Genomic DNA, 17,081 nt, shown 5'->3' with positions numbered 1-17,081 from the left:
GAACTTTTCTGGGCCTGGCTAGCGCTGTTTGCTGGGCTAGCCTATCCTTTTTAGCTAGTCGTGCTTCCTCAACCACTCTAGCTTCTTTAGTTGTTGCTGCTAATAATCATTTAATTTGTCTATCAGCAACATTGTGTAGATCATTAGGTGTGGAAGGAGGAACATTATGAGGGTCTCGTACCCCAACAGGAATGCCATCCATTATTCATGGTGTTTGAAAGATTCTTTCTAGCTTTGGATCAAAAAGGTGTAAGGGATTGTCTCTTCTCTTAGTGTTTAACATACACTAGCATATGCCAAATCAAGAATATAAAATAAAACTCACAAACCTTACGAATTCAACTAATTACTCAAACCTTCTTCCCCAACAACGACGCCAAAATTTGATGTCGCCCAAAATTAACCTCCAAATAAGTATGTTGTGGTCGATGCCAAATATAGTAATCCAACTAGGTTGGGGTTGAACCCACATGGAAAATGTTGAACAGTTTCTTAACTTGTTGAAATCCACGAGAAGTGCGGAAAACTAAATGGAGTATTTAGGAAGTAATCGGTAAGTGGTAACCGAATTTGAATGCTTTGTTGTAAACAATAGAATACAAATACTAAGATTGTTTCCCCCCTGGATTTTTAAATTTATAAGTTTCTTGTGTTCAACCCACTTATTCTGCTGCTCAGCATGTAAAGTCGACAAGTTATCCATTATCAACAGTCTTGTGAACGTGTTGACAAATCTTATCCCTTTATCTTGTGAGTCTCAAGGCATCACTTTATTGCTCCTTGTCTATGACTTATCCTCAAATCTCACCTTTGCATCTCAAGATGATTAGATGAGATGGTAGAATAATAATGATGGAAGTAAATCTCAAATTACGGTCTTAATCTACTTTTCCTGATCTAAAACTCCCCTGGGAGGACGTTATAGAATACAAGCGATCCTCAAGATTCTATAGTATCTCTGAGTTCAATTTATATGAAGAAGATTAAGATACACACAGCTTACTTTAGAATAAAAGACTCTCCTACTTCCCTTACGTAGTTAATCCACCAGGGTTCCCACAACCCTAGTCAGGAAAATTAGCCGCTCATGTTTATGCAAGAATCCATGATAATCAATGAAGAATTAAAGTAATTAATTGCACAAAATAATATGAATAAAATCCTAAATCTAATATTAAATAATAACCAAAAATCTCAAGAACAATGTAATAGTAAGTAATAGAATGTAATAGTATGTAAGAGAATGTCAAAAGTGTGTAACATAATAAAACATAAACACTGGGGTATTTGTAGTATCTCAAAAATATTCACAAATCCTAATAAAAATGTAAAGGAAAAGTAATGTCGGCACATGGTACGACTCGCTCATCCACTCATATGCACTCCTTACAAGTCGTACTATGCTTCTCGAATGTTTTCTACTGTTTGATCTTCCAGGCTTTAACTTCTTGTTGTTCTTAAGACTCACGCTCATGATTCATACCTTGACCATAAAACTCATGGCCTGTACTCGTATCCACCTGGGACTTCTTTCTTTCAATCCTTTGAACGTTGGTCCGCTTATGGTTTGTCCATACGAGTCGTACTTAGACTTGTGACTCGTATTCTTCTGAGACTTCAACTCTGAATTGCTTCCTTGGTTTCTGTTGTACTTACAATTTCCTAACACGATACTCATCTTACAACTCGTATACTTAAGTTGTATCTTTCTTTCACTTGACTTTCCTGCATGGCTTTGCTTTTGTTATCCTTACGAGTTAACCTATAAGTCAAATGATGTGTTGACAACTCATATAGTGACTCATATCATCTATAGTCTTGGTATTTTCTAGGACTTTTTCTTCCAATTTCACTCCAAAACTATTATAAACCTGTTTCACCTGCAACAAGAAACAAACCACATCATATCAACCAAAATAACCTAAGTACAAGCATAATTTCTTAGTTCTAAACATGGAAAGTGTCGTGCTTCCATGACACATCATAGGGGTGGAGTTAGAACATTATAAAATTTTATTTATTTAAAAGATAAAATTTACTTTTTAGGAAAGGGTATGGGGTAGGGGTTCAGAGGTAGGAGGGGTGGGGTTTAGGATGGGGTTGAGGTAAGAATTTTTTAAAAAAATAAGGGGAAGAGGTATGCCATTGGTTGGGGTGAGGGACGGTGCGGGAGGTTAGTGGGGTGATGGAGGTTAGGGTAAGAATATTTTTTTCAAAAAAAAAATTAATTTTTTAAAATAAAAAATATATTTTTAATAAAGAAAGTTTGGGAGCGGTGGGGTATGGGGTTTGTAGTGTATGGAAGGGACGCGGTTTAAGGTAACAGTTTTTTTTCTATAAAAAATAAATTTAATTTTTAAAATATATATATATATATTGGGGGGAGGGGTGCGTGGGTGATAACTCTCAAATCCCTCCCATGATTAAGGAGTGAGACGGTCATTATCAAACAACACAACTAGAGTTGGGGTTGAATCCACAAGGAGCGAATTATAGACTTCAAATCTTATGGGTGTCCTGGTTACTACAAGTTTACCCGGAATGATAATAAATAAGACATGTAAAATAAAATGGGGGAATTTTGATTTGGAGATGGTTTGTCAACTAACAAAGCACGGATATAACACTTTTGATTTAAGATTAAGAATAGAGAGGGTCTTAGGATTATGTATGCCTAAAGGTAAAATGTGTGGGTAAACAATGGTTTGGCATGAGTTTTAGTTATTGATCAAAGGATAGGATAGGTCAAAATTCATTGTGATCAATTTTTCAATAAAACCACAATGATTTCACTCATTGGCTCTTTCGAGCATCTAACAAGTGTGCAGTTTGTAATCACCCAACATCTCAATCAAGCATCCCTATTTCTAGGATGATGCTCTTGATATGGCTAACATTCCCATCACACTTATTTCTAAGATTGCAAAAGGTAGTAAACCGTAGACTCAATTTTCCACCATTGCTTTGTCCCCCTATAACCCTCTTTCAAGGATGTTAAGGGTTACCTCAAGTTCACCTTAATCCCTCTTTCGAGGATGACAAAGAGTTTCTAGAGTTTAAGGTTTTCACTCATTAAACCTATTTGGAGATGTGGGGTTTAAACCCATCAAATTCCAACTAATAATATCAAGCAATGGTGGAATCCATTGTCAACAACTAAAAATCATGCAAACACAACAACACCCATACACAATTACACTTTAGTTCAACATAATCCCAAGACTAAATTACTTAGCTCTTCATGAAGAAAGTAAAGAGAAATATACTATTAGGATTATCCAAAACATTCATTCTTCACAAAATCACTAAGTAATTAAGCCTCCAATAGTAGTTACACACTTGCCCAATTAGGGTTTCTTCTTCTCAAATCAAAATCAGTTATGAGGTAAGCAATACCCAAAGAAGAAAGAGTTTTTGCTTAATATATGGTTTGGAATCCATCTAAGTTCTTTTACAAATCTGCCCCTGGTAATATTCCCACTGAACCACAATCGTGCATGACTATCTATGATAGTGGTTGGTGTCGTGACCATATTGTGCTGACCGTCTTGCCTGACCATGACCGCGGATTAAGGACCGTGATCGCGGTAACTGAGGCTGATGTAGTCAAGGTCTTCAGCTGCACTCTTTTTTACTCCCTTTTTATTATTTCCAGCTCCAATCCACATCTTTTTATCTCTTCAACTCTATGCCTGCAAAGAGTGGATATAGTGCATTTTATCACCAATATGTCTCATTCATTTATTCAAAACAAGGTAATGTTCAAAAATATTTAGAGATAATGAGTGGAAAAATCACCCCTCATCAACATCCCCAACTTAAGACCTTGCTTGTCCTCAAGAAACATACCTCTTATTATAAGACAGTTTCATATATATTCCCTCATTCATCACTTAATAATCATGATGACTCAAACTTGATTACTACCACCAAAAGCTTTTCACACATGGGCAAATAGGCTTTTACCGACTCACCTTATCATAAAATGGCATAGTGAAGGATGGAATAGACTTTGGGGAGTAACTATGTAACAACTACTAACACTCTAGAAATGACTCATATATTGACTACAATTATGCTATACCTCTGTTTACCTTATTGTGCGAAAAATGACAAAATCACCCACCTCAACTAGTTCACATACCACATCACGAGAAAGGAAAAATTCATACACCTAGTTACCAATCGTGCAACAGGGAAATTTAAGTGCAAACACTCACTCTCTCAAGAACTTCTCCATGTTAACAAGTACCATGCCATAAGCTTGCCCCTATTTTCAATCACCACTACAATTACCACACTTGGTTGGGAATCACAAAAGGACTTGGTGAGCTTGTAATATAGGTTTAGGGTAGGGTAGGACATTATCTTGGGACAATAAGGCTACGCCCTCCTTTAACTTCTACATCATAATCCTTTCATGCATTTCTCTTTAGGCCACTTCTTATTTCATCACTAATTTTCCTACTTTTCCCTTTTTGCTTTACTCACATTCTCTTCGGCTCTTTTTGCATGCCTTTAAAATCTATGCATTTCATTCTTTTAATGGACTTTCTCTTTCTTCAAAGCAAAATGCTTACTTTTTAAGCTTGTAATCACCTTTTTAAGACTTCGTGGCTTAACTATACTTCTTTCTCTTCTACCATCCCCAACTTAGGATTTTATCCTTAATTTATATTCTTAAGTTCAAGGAGGATGGGGTTCAAGATAGGATGAATAGAAGCATCACGGCTTGTAATACGTTTGTCAAACAAAAGTTCAAAGGCTCAAAGAGGGTGAATAGGGATAACTCTTATGTATTGGTAGGCTCTTTAGGCTAAAGTGGCATTCCAAAATCACTAGATGGCCTATGATCATTTTACCAACCAAGCACAATCAAAATTTATCTTTGAAAGACTAATGGAGCAAGTTCTAGATAGTACAAGTACACGTGAGATGAAGACAATTAACCTCACATACATGGCATACGAATGTCGTCAAGGAAGTTCAATTTTTCTACCCCCTCGATACAAATATGGAGTATTAACCATTTTTCCAAAGTCAACTTTCGGAGTCATAGAAAGAGGGGAAAATTTTATCACAAAGTTGCTCACGTCCATGCCTTTGAATTTTGCAAAAATTTTTAGACGGAGGGGGTTGTTTGATTTTGTATCTGCACCATACATAATTTTCTAATCATGACAACTATCCAAGATATCATCTCTCATTACAAATCATAGTACGGGCGACCCACCATATGGTTACTCAAACTTTACCAATGGCTATTAATGCAATCCTAGATCATCAATGCTACAGGTACTCAGACTTTCCTTGCATTCTATGGCTTCGGTACCACGGGTACTCAGACTTCCCCTACACCAATGGTTAGAAACCCAATCACAATGGAAATTTCATCTACAAAAACTTAAATAATGTAACAAACCTAGAACAAAATAACTAATCCATGCAAATATGGACACCATCAGAGTACCTGAATATTACAACCCAAATAACAATAAAGATAAGAATTATCCAAAAGAGCAGAAAAAGTATAAATAAATATCAATAATACAGACCCAAATTAAATTAATAAGAATAAGGAGACACTCCCAACTGAAAAGGTAGCAGTGTCCCTATTACATAAATAATAAAGGGTAAAAAAGATAAGGATGCTCCCTGAAACTGCATCAAGGGCTGCTATCACTGTCGGACTCTGCATCATCACCATCTTACTCAAGATCAGACCACTCGGTTGGGGCCTCATCATTACTTTCCACCCAGAAAAAGAAGTCTATATCAGGGCCTTAGGACCTTCCATAGGCCCTTCAAGCCCTTCCATATGCTGATAAAGAATATGTCCCTCTTCTTCTCCCTTGTAACCATTTTTATACGCGATCCAGAGGTCTCGATGTGACTCTGCCAAAGAGGAGTAAGCCTTTTAAAACTTATCAATGGTAGTTTTTTGCTTCTTTTGGTCCTTCTTATACTTCTCATAATTGGTATATTACACATAAGAATGATGAGTGGTGGAAGGCTCTCCTGGTCCTTGGGGAAAACTAGACACAAGCTCTTTGATGGTTGTAATATTTACTCCAATCTTCTCAAGAGGTCCTGTGGTGGTTGTCCTATGAGACTCAGTCTCACTGCATGCCGACTTTTCCAAGTCGGTCTTTCTTTTCTTGCTTTTGCTGGGTGCGCCCTCACCTTGAATCCTCAAGGGGTAAATGGGGGCATTAGGGTGCACCCATGTATTACTAGCATACTCTTCCACCCCCGCTCTTTTGCAAAGTTCTATAATCAAGGAGGGGAAGACTAGATGTGTACGACCTTGGTTCTTGAAATGATCAATTTCATTAACCATGAGTTGGCCAACATCTAGAGGGATGTCATCTAGAATACATGAAACTATCCTAAAATGCAATTCGGGGACTGTTGTTATATAGGTGCAAGGAGAAACTCGGCAATAGATGATGTGCAACTATATCTGAGCCTTGAAAGTGAAGTCATTCATGCAAATATTGCTACTAGTCTTGGTCCACGAGACTTTCTTTCTGGGGCATAGTTGTTGTGCCAACTAACTCCCCGATTTACACCCCTTCGCTTAGAATTCACTCATGTCAGCATGGTTGAGCCCATAAACATCATTGATTTGTTTAGCCCTAACTTTCACTGAATTTTCTCGAATATTGATAGTCACATTGAGTGGGTCCAAAAAAGAGACTTCACTGATGTTTGCATAAAATTCATGGACCCATTGCTCATTTGCAAAGCATGGGTCTGGGGCGAAGCACCGCCACCCTATGGATTCAAGTTTGTCATGAAGTGCCGGTAGTTTCTTTTGCATATTTTCCAAGAAAATTCCTCTCTTCAGGAGCAGCTTTTCCCTTGGAAGATTGTTGTAGTAATAAGTGTGACCCTCGGGTGCCATGAATCGGATGTGACCATACTTATCCATGAGGTTGTCTTGAAAGCACTAAGCACACCTTATATCTTTTGATGACATTTTAATGATGAAAGTTGTGATATATTAATCACAAGAGTTCATTGGACTAGGTGGTTGGTGTTGCTTGACTAAAAATTAGAAGTGCAAGATTTTTGGCATGGCAGGAAACTATCCTCAGTTACAGCGATCGCGAGGAAAGACCGCATTTGCATTCTCGTGATCACGGTCTATGACCGCAGTCACAATACTTGAGGGAAATTCCATTTGTAAGCTCTGTATGTTTAGATTTTTTCCAATTTTTAGTTACTAGCATGTTCTACGATATGGGTGCATATGAAGATCATTTGAACAATGCTAACATGTGGATAGATATACCCTTTAGAAAACAAATTTGGGGAAATTATCAAACACATGGTGTGCATATTTCATTTGTCTACATTTTCTAAACATACTTGGGTACTCAAGATTTGCCACTTGTATGCACACCTTGTTCAAGCAGCCAATATCTCACCAATATCAAATAAGACAACATGGAAAGTATAACAATCAAAATTTTAGGTCTTCTCTTAATTATGCATTTTAGGGCCTAACCTTATAAATAAAAGCATAGATTCATGACACTTTGCCGGAGTTGTGATGCATGAGGGATGCAAGGATGTTGTTTGAGAGCGCACAAATTTGGCCAGAAATCAGCCCAAATTATAGAGTACAATCTTGAAAGGGGGTATGAGGTAAATGAGGGAAATTAGGGGTTAAATAACTGAAGTAGTCATGACCGCGGTCAAGGGACCATAATCGCGAACACCCTTGTGACCGCGATCATGCTTGGGGGCCACGATCGCGTTAACTGAGAGCAATTCTGCTCCCCTGTTTAGCATTTTACTCAATTTTGACACATTTCTTCCCTGTTTAGTTTTTCTAATGCACTCGATAGTGCCATAAATGCATGGGTTATTCATATGCAAAAGATAATATCTACCCTACAAAGACATAATAAAAAGGATTCGAGCCACTCTCATGGAATTTGTGGGTTGCCTCTTACCTAGCGCCTTAGTTATCGTCGTGGCACAACATCATCCTTCCTTCATTCTCACAGTGGATCTTCAAACCTTTCCACATTCATCTTTTCATCTTCAACATCTACAACGAATACTACTTGAAGTTTTGTGGTTTGTTTTTTTGACTTGCAAATTTTGAAAGAGACTTCATCCTCCTGTACGCTAAACTTCACCTCCCCTATCTCTAGATCAATAATAGTTCTCCCGGTGTCTAAGAAAAGGAACCCAAGGACGATAGGTTCCTCTTTGTCCATTTCATAATCCAATACCACAAAGTCCACTGGGAGTATAAACTTATCCACTTTGACAAGGACATTAAACAAAATTCCACCAGCTTTTTGTTGGACCAGTCCACCATAAGAAGTTGTATAGAGGTTGGTGTGGGGATATCTAATCTTAGATTCTAGTAGATGACAAAAGGCATTAGGTTGATGCTCGCACCAAGGTCACATAGAGCTTTTTTAAATTCACACGTCCCAATTGTGCAAGGGATGGTGAATGCTCCGGGGTCATCGTTCTTTTCCGTAACCTTGCTATCCATGATAGCCCTACACCCATGGGTCACCTCAATGGTTTCACCTTCAATAAATTTATTTTTATCCATCAACTTTTTCATCAACTTTGCATATCTTGAGATCTCTTGGATTGCCTCAAGCAACAGGATATTTATCGACAGGTTTCTAAGTTGTGCCATAAATTTCCTTAATTTATCACCTTCCTATATTTTATGAAATCATTGAGGGAATGGGGGAGGAACTTGTATAGTTGTCCATGCATCACCATGTGGCTTTCTAACTTCTACCACTTCTTCATCACTTTTCTCGATTTCTTTCTCATCATTTGCTTATTTTCTTTGGAGCATCACTTGCTTTAATTTATCCTTGAGTAACTTCTCACTCACGTCTCCTCTAAAGGGCTCATCAAGTACCTTCCTACTCCTTGTGACAATTCCTAGAACTTGGGAATCACTCTTTAGTTTAGCAATCGTATCACTAGGAAGTCCACCTCTAGTCATAGCATTTAGTTGTGTGGAGATTTTCCCAACTTGGGTTTCCAATTGCTTAATAGAAGCGGAGTGGGACATCACGGTTTGAGAAAGTTGAGAAAAATCACCTTTTAACTCATGGACCATTTTTTCCATTCCTTCTACTCTATTTAAGATACTTGTCAATACATCCTCGGTCTTGAATTTTTTTAGGTCAACAATATTTGACTCTTTGTCTTTGGCCCGATCATGGGGTGGAACATAACAGTCATAGTCACATTCCCGATCCCTCCAATATCTATCCCTCTCATGTCCATCCAACCTTGATTCCCACCTTTCCTTTGATAGGCGGGGAGGGAACCCCCCGAGTAGTTAGCTGAATAGCGGATTTCCTCATCCAACTTCTTTGCCTCTTCATCATCTTCATAATATTTTGATAATACGGCGTTGACCACTTTCATGGGTGCGCCCATAACATGCTTTGTCAAGAGTTTGAGTTGGGTCATCATTTTTGCCATGTTCTCCTCCTTTTCTTATCCGCTTTTCTTGTTTATTATTGACCATGGCAGTGATAGAAGTAATCTTTGGAGATTTAGTTTCTTGGGTATGCCAACCCCAATTTTTCTTAGACACTTCTCCAATTAATAGAAAGGCCGCATAGTTATGCAACTTCACTAGGGAACCACCTGTCACATTATCTACCATTATTTTGTTTAATGGATCAAGGGAACGGTAGAAGATCTCAAGAAGCATTTTCTATGGGACTTCATGATTTGGACATTGATAAAACTTACCATTAAACCTCTCCCAAGCTTCAAACAATGGTTCTCCCTTCATTTGCCAAAAATTTACAATCTCATCCCGCTTTTGAAGCATTTTTTATGGTGGGAAATATCTATCAAGAAACACCTTAGTAAGCTCATTCCAAGATGTAATTGAGCCAGGTGAAAGTGAGCGGAACCATAAAACCGCCTCACTCATTAATGAGAACGGGAAAAGGCGAAGCCGAATAGACTCTTGAGTAATGTGTGCTATATTAAACGGTTCACACACTTCCACAAAATTCTTCAAATAGACATTTTGTTCCTCAAAGTCTTAACCTCCGTACAATCTTTTCATTTGCAATATGTGAAGTGTGATGCTAGTCACATGGAAGAATCTGTTCCCATTAGTTGGTGGGATGCGGATCGCGCTTGTTTGCCTCACTTTATTCAGTGGACCCTCATCATCTAGAGGGGTATCAAAGGGTCCCATGTTGCTTGCGCTATTACTCATTATTCCGTTAACACTCTGATTACCTAAAATAAGAATTAAAAACAACAAATAAAGTATATGATATCACTCCGTGTATACCCAAGTAAGAACCATACCGCACAAGTGAAATCTATATTTCACTCCTCGGCAATGGTGCCATTATGATAATGATCAACTCACTCCCATGATTAAGGGGTAAGGTAGTCATTGTCAAACAACCCAACTAGAGTTGGGGTCGAATCCACAAGGAGAAAATTATAGGCATTAAATCTTATGGGTGTCCTAGTGACTACAAGTTTACCCGAAATGATAATAAACAAGACATGAAAATAAAATGAGGGAATTTTGATTTGGAGATGGTTTGTAAACTAACGATGCATGAATATAACACTTTTAATTTAAGATTAAGAATAGAGAGGGTCTTGGAATTATGTCTACCTAAAGGTAAAATATGTGGGTAAATGATGGTTTGGCATGAGTTTTAGTTATTGATCAAAGGATAGGCTAAGTCAAAAGTCATTGTGGTCAATCTTTCAATGAAACCACAATGATTTCACTCATTGGATCTTTTGAGCACCTAAAAAGTATGCAATTTTTAATCACCCAATACCTCAATCAAGCATCCCTATTTCTAGGATGATGCTCTTGACATGGCTTACACTCCCATCACACTTATTTCTAAGATTGCAAAAGGTAGTAAACTATAGACTCAATTGTTCACTATTGATTTATCCCCCTATAACCCTCTTTCAATGATGTTATGGGTTACCTCAAGTTCACCTTAATCCCTCTTTCGAGGATGACAAAAGTTTTCTAGAGTTTGGGGTTTTCACCCGTCAAACCCATTTGGAGATTTAGGGTTTTCACCCATCAAATTAGAACTAATAAGCTCAAGCAATGGTGGAATCCATAGTCAACAACTAAAAATCATGCAAACACAACAACACCCACACACAATTACACTTTAGTTCAACATAATCCCAAGACTAAATTACTTAGCTACTCATGAAGAAAGCAAAGAGAAATATACCATAAGGTTTATCCAAAACATTCATTCTTCACAAAATCACTAAGAAATTAAGCCCACAATAGTAGTTACACACTTGCCCAATTAGGGTTTCTTCTTCTCAAATCAAAATTAGTTCTGAGGTAAGCAATACCCAAAGAAGAAAGATTTTTTGCTTATATATGGTTTGGGATTCGTCTAAGTGCTTTTACAGATCTTTCCCTAGGCATATTCCCGCTGAACCGCGATCGCACATAACTGTCCGCAATTGTGTTGAGCAGGCTGTCTTGACTGACCGCACCACGGATTAAGGACTGTGGTTGCGGTAACTGAGGCTGATGTAGTCCATCTCTTCAATTGTGCTCTTCTTTTCTCTCTTTTTTTCATTGCCAGCTACAATCCACATCTTTTGATCTCCTCAACTCTATGCCTGCAAAGAGTGGTTATTAGTGCATTTTATCACCAATATGTCTCATTTATTTATTCAAAACAAGGTAATGTGCATAAATATTTAGTGAGAATGAGTTAAAAAATCACCCTTCATCAACGGGGTGAAGGGGGTAGGAGGAGATGAGGGTTAGAGTAAGATTTATTTTTTACAAAAATAAAATTTATTTATTTATTTTTAAAAATATTTTTTAAGAAAAAGGTGTCTTTTCAAGAGGGGTAGGGGAATGAGGAGAAGGGAGGAGGGTAGGATTTTGATTGTGGGGTAAGAAAAACTTTCAATTTTTATCAAAAAGAAAAGAATTAAAAAAATTAACTTTTGGAGGTAGAGGGTAGGGATGAGGGTTTAAGGGTAAGGAGGGGGAATGGGGATAAGGTGGGTTGGGGTAAGAAAAAAAGTTATAAAAAAATTTCTAAGAAATAAAAATAATTTATTTAATGGAGGTGATGTGGGGTGGAGTAAGATGGGGGTGTGGTGGGGTTGGAGAGAAGTGGGTGGTTTTGAGAGAGGGAGTATACATTATCACTTGTTTTCCTTACTTTTATTAAGAAAATCATTTTTCTAGTAACGGGTTGAAGTAGAGATTAAATTTGGATCATTTGAACCGAATTTTAAGATGAAAAAATTTCATAAGTAGAAAACTTAAGCCCATAATTAGGAGCTTCATAGCAACTGTTGCATAATTACCTGAAATAACAACTTATATTTTGGACACTTTTTGCTACTAAAATACATATACAACGAGATTTACTGGCCTTCTTTTACTCAAAGCAGTTGAGTTAAATAAGAAATAATTACTCCATGTATTTAAAGTTTCTTTACCATAAATTACTCTTTTTTAAAAGTAGTAGATTTCTAATCCATAAATTACTCTTATTTAAAGCAATAGATTCCTTTTGCAAATCAAACTCAAGTCAACTAAAAATTATTATTTTTATGATCTCCAACAGTTCAAAATAAAGCACCATTATTGTTACAGGTATTTTTGAATCACAAAATTAATTTGGTATACGAATTTCAGTAAATTAAGATGACTTAATATGAAGATCATGATGTTCAAAATCCCAAATCATGTTGTACGAAATCATTTTTATATTTTATCATGTTTTCAGCAAAACATTTCAACTTGATTGAGTGCCAAACTTCAAAATACAATAACATAACTGTCAAATTCAATGAACTTTTCACATGAAACATGAAAGTAAGATATGAAACTTAACAACAACTCAACTACATAACCGTCAACCTACAGTTAAATGTTAGCATACACAAATAGAAAAAAAATCATCAAATATCAAGGATTTCTGTGTTGTTTGTTATCATGATTTTTCTAACAGGCTTCATTGGTGCTTCTTGCCATAAATATATGATCACGCAAAACCAATACAACAAAAAAAGATAAATATCTATATCAAATATACATATTTAATAATATACAAAATACATGGACAAACATATCTGCATATGTATTTACAGTATAAAAAATACATATATATCTGCATATGTAGTGTCACGATCCGAGACTACCCATAGTCGCGACACGGTTCTTATGGACACAAGTGACCCCAATCTAACCCATGGTCTATTACCTACTATGAGCGCTGAATAAAATAAAAGTAAAACAACATGTGCAGAAAATAAACCAATAAAGTACTATCAGTCTGAATACTTAAATATATAAAATGACATGTCTGAAGTATCTGATAAACACTAGAAAACTAGACTTCTATCTAAAACAACTAATAATAACTAAAAGTTGAATGACTGTCTAACTGTCTAAAAAGCCTCTAAGAATTATAAGGAGTTGATGGGACAAACCTCCAACAAACTAAATCATAAAGAAATGCTGAAATGAATGAAATAACATATCACGTCCTCGATGGATAAGGACTCACCACTACTGTCGTGATGAACTGCTGAGTTGTTTAAGGATTGTAGGGAAATTGTACGTCCAGACCTATGTTATAAGACAACATAGCGCAAGAAAAAGGTATGCGATCAGTACTTCAAATGTACTGGTACGTAAGATAAGGACTAACTGAAATACATGAAAAACTGAATGTAATTACATGAACATGTAAAACTGAACATTCAAGACCAAGCATTTTAATACATTGACATTATCTGAATAACTGGTGCAATTTGTATAACTGACTAAATAATGCTAAAAACTGACTTCTTGGTCTAGCAAAACTGAACTGAAATAGACTTTCAATACTAACTAAAATTATGGAGCTATCATGTAACCAACATAAACCATGGATATTACCATGAAGTCCAATGTCTAACCCATATTGAGGAGGGTTTTTCCATTCTTTACATCGGAGTGGAACTTGAAATGGAGTGACTACTAAATTGATCCCAATTCAAGCCAAAAGGGAAACGCTCTTTGGCAAGTCCCTAAATCCTATGAAGGTATGTAGCTTCAGGGAAGTAGGATGCACTAAACCCGCACTTCCTTCTCGGTGCTAAATCCTCCTCCCACCTGAATGATATTATTGTTATTCATGGTTCAACATAATATGCAACTGTAAAGACAAGGATCAACTTGAACTTGAACATAGTAATAAAATCATGGTATAACTAACTTGTAATTTGAGCGGTCTAATAAAGCAGGTAAACAAATAGGTATCGGGTGTTAACAATTTGCTAGCACTGAATGATTATTAAAATGATACAACAACATTTAAACGATAATAGGAAGTCATAATTCAGACTCAAAAGATAATAAAATTCAATGATCACTAAAGCACATGAATTGGAACATAGAAGGGTGTAAATTATGGGAAAACAACATGCTTACATGATTTAAATTCATAAATACATGGATTCAGTTGAAATATACATAAGAACTTGAGATTCAAAGCATTATATGACTAATTTGCATGGGACCATATGAGGACATGAATTCAGTTTAATTTACTAAGAAAAAAACATAGATTGAATTCATCTTGAACATGTGAAATCCTATAATGAAGAAAAAATCACATTTAATCAAAGAGAGGATTTTGGGGCTTAATGGGTAAATGGAACCCATTGATGAAAATCCCACATACCTTAAAGTTCTTGGCTTGGTGGAGTAAACTTGACCTTTGAGACTTAGGAGATGATCCTGAGAAGAAACCCTAATCTTGCTCTTGAGAATAGAAATAGGGGTTTTGTGTTGTTTAATTAATGGAAAAGAGAGGTAAAGTAACAGCCCTTGATGTTAAATGTCATGGGTTGGGGTTTATAAGGGGAGAAAAGACCAAAAAAACCTTAGAAACCTTCTGGAAATCGTTTAGAAGCCGTCCGGATGTGTTTAGGTACGACTCGTATGTTATGGGTACGGGTTGTAACTTGACTCATCACTAGGAACCTAAATTTTAATCCCTAATTTTGTGGGTATGACTCCTCCTGATGACTCGTATGGTCAGCTTACAAGTCGTATCAGTGAGTCGTACCCTACTGGTAGCTTTGACATTACTTCAGTAATTTGGTCATAACTTTTTACCCCGTTATTGGATCAAGGTAAAATTGGTATCATTGGAAATATAATTAAATTATCTATATATTTGTGGTTCTTTAGATCAAAAAATCTTCATAGAACAAAAGTTATAATCATTTAGAGATGACTATAGTTCTATACATCCCAAGAATTTAGTCGCTGTGGGATGTTTCAACTTGTATATAAGTTAGGAGATATTTGATAACTTAATATATATATATATATATATATATATATATATCCAAGTAACTAATAAATATAACAAAACATGAGTATTGGTTCTTGGATCCTTCACTAATTAGATTATGATTCATATCTTATGACTCATAACAAGTTATACGACTAGACCTCATCCTCTCATAACCTGGACAAAACTCATCTTACCTTACACTAATTTTGTTACGACTTACCATGTATGAATCATATGATCACCTTATAACTTCCAAGGCATGAGTCGTACCTCAAATAGAATATCACCTGTCGCACACTATCATGGGTATCAGTTGAATATACGACTCATATGATGTCCATACGACTCTAAGGCATGATTCATATGTTGTACAGTGACTTGAAAACAAAAAGTATTACAATATCTCCCCCTTGGGAACATTCATCCTTGAATGAGACTGGTTAGGCTGAGAGTACCAAGGTAATTTGGGATTAAACACTGAATGTTCATGAACTAAAATATGACTGAGACTGAGACATGATACATGGACTTAACGAGTTTGTGAATACATGCAATGATATGTGAATAGTTACATAGCTTAAAAAAAGATTGGAAAGAGTTGATTTAAGAAAAATTATTACCTCAAGCTGAGTCTGAATTCGTGGAGAAAAGATGGGGGTACTTGTCTCACATATCTTCTTCTGCCTCCTATGTAGCTCCCTCAACAGATTGATTTCACCATAGAACTTTCACCAAGGGAACCTCTTTGTTCATCAACCTACGAGTCTGACAATCAAGGATCTTAACTGGGATTTCTTTATAGGAGAGAATATCTTTTACGTCCACACTTTCTAAGGGAACTACAGAAGCTGGGTCGCCAATATATTTCTGTAATAAAGAGGCATAAAACACCGGATGCACTAATGCCAAATCGATAGGCAACTCTAAATCATAAGCTACCTTTCCAAAACGGCTCAGGATTCTATATGGGCCAGCATAGCGGGGACTGAGTTTCCCCTTCTTGCCAATTCTATTCACTTCTTTCAGTAAAATATTAAAATAAATCAAGTCATCGACATCAAACTCAAGATCTCTTCTCCTCACATCTGCATAAGATTTTTAACAACTCTGGGCTATCTTCGGCCTCTCTCGAATTAACTAAACTTTCTCCATCTCCTCAAACACTGAATCTGGCCCTATAAAATCAACTTTCCTACTTCAAACAAGCCAATAGGAGATCTACATCTCCTCTCATAAAGAGCTTTAAAAAGAGCCATCTGAATACTAGAGTAATAACTATGATTGTAAGCAAACTCAATCAAAGGTAGGAGGTCATCCCTACAACCCTTAAAATTAATAACATAGGTCCTTAACATGTCCTCTATAGTTTGAATGGTCCTCTTTTCCTGACCGTCGTGTGGGAATGAAAAGTCATACTGATATAAACTTGGGTACCAAGATCCTTCTGGAAAGCTTTCCAAAAGTGAGAAGTAAACTGAGTACCTCTATTTGAAATGACAGACAATAGGACCCCATGCAATTTCACCAACTCCTTAAGATAGAGCCAGATATATTCCTCAGCTGAGTACGAAGTATGAATTGACAAAAAATGGGTTGACTTGGTCATTCTATTGATAATAACCTAAAACAAATCATGCTAACAACGTGCACGAGGAAACCCTGTCATAAAATCTATATTAACAACCTCCTACTTCTAAGTGGGGATGCTAAACTCCTGAAGTATACCACTAG

General features: G+C 36.5%; 1 non-coding gene across 1 annotated transcript; it reads left to right on the top strand.

Annotated features, from left to right (window-relative positions):
• The first annotated feature begins 9,728 nt into the window (after positions 1–9,728).
• On the top strand, positions 9,729–9,834 carry LOC124889098. Its single transcript, XR_007047715.1, has one exon. It is a non-coding gene; the product is annotated as a small nucleolar RNA R71 (small nucleolar RNA).
• The last annotated feature ends 7,247 nt before the right edge of the window (positions 9,835–17,081 follow it).

Source organism: Capsicum annuum, chromosome 11 (genome assembly GCF_002878395.1).
Source record: "Capsicum annuum cultivar UCD-10X-F1 chromosome 11, UCD10Xv1.1, whole genome shotgun sequence".
NCBI classification, from domain to species: domain Eukaryota; kingdom Viridiplantae; phylum Streptophyta; class Magnoliopsida; order Solanales; family Solanaceae; genus Capsicum; species Capsicum annuum.
This window is presented reverse-complemented; position numbering and strand designations above follow the sequence as displayed.